This window comes from Propithecus coquereli, unplaced genomic scaffold, assembly GCF_000956105.1.
Source record: "Propithecus coquereli isolate 6110/MARCELLA unplaced genomic scaffold, Pcoq_1.0 Scaffold54, whole genome shotgun sequence".
Lineage (NCBI taxonomy): Eukaryota > Metazoa > Chordata > Mammalia > Primates > Indriidae > Propithecus > Propithecus coquereli.
In genome coordinates this window covers 6016255-6017545 of record NW_012151285.1, presented here as the reverse complement: position 1 = coordinate 6017545, position 1291 = coordinate 6016255, and positions in this window count along the sequence as shown.

Below are 1291 nucleotides of genomic sequence, written 5' to 3'. Positions count from 1 at the left end.
GGAAGGGAGGAAGAAGAAGAAGGAAAACTAACAGATTAAAAAAGACGTATGAGATATCAACCAAATGCAATGTGTGGCTCTTGTTTGAATAATGATTCAAACAAACTAACTTAAAAAATGTTGCGAGACCATCGTGGGAATGTAAACAAAAATTGGATATTCAATGACGTTAAAGAATGGTTGTTAATAATATTTAGCTATGACAGAGATATTTTGGTTATATCCTTTGTCTTTTAAAGACACACATTGAAGTATTTACAAATGAAAAGGTATGATGTCTAGGATTTGCTTCAAAAAACCCAGTGGAGTAGAGGGTAAGAGCAATAGTTTGAGCATATCTATAAAATTCTCTCTAGACTCCTCTGATACCAACTTTCAAACTTTTCCTTCTAATCTTCTTTCCTCAGTTTCCTATGATGACCCACTCACCCCTACCCCATTTTCAAATATTGACTATTGGAGTCCCTCAAGATTCAGTTCAGACCTTTGCTCTCCTTATTCATATTCTCTGCTTAGGCAATTTCATCCATACTCACAGCTTTTTGGCCAAATATATATCAACTCCAGATCTCTCTTTTACAATCTAGACCTATGTACACAACTTCTATTAGAAAGCTTAGTTTAAATGTCTTTTAGGCACTCAAATTCACATTCACCAAAAAGGAATGAATTTTTTACCCCTAAACTTAATTCTCTTGCATTTTCTACCTGAGTGACATGCACCACTATCAACCCAGTTGCATAGGCCACATGCCCTCATCCTTTCTATCCAATAAATTCTCAAATCCTAACAAGGTAGCTCCTACATATCTGTTAGATTTATCCACCTTTCTCCATCACCACTATCCCAGACAAAAATCATCCCTTGGCCATAGCCTCCTAACTTGTTTGCAAATATGCATCCTCCCACCCATCCAGATGCATGCTGTAGCCAGAAAAACCTTTTTAATAAAAATGGCCTGCAAGATCATGCATTACATGGCCCCAGCCTATCATTCCAACTTGCCATGGAATTGCTCTGCTCATTACTTGCTAAATACAACCTACACTAGCCTTCTTTAGTCTCTTAAGCATGGCACAGACTTTCCAGCTTTAGGGTCTTCACTGAGGTTGTCCTTTTGGAGTGAAAAGTTCTTTGTCACTGCCTCTCTCCAAAAATCCTCACTCTTCCTGAGCTCAGCTTGGTCAAGTTCTGTTGTATACATTCTCATGGATAGCTCTACTTACCAAAATTGAAAATAAATAATGGTTTCAGTGTTTGTCTAATGTTTTCCTTTACAATGACAATCAA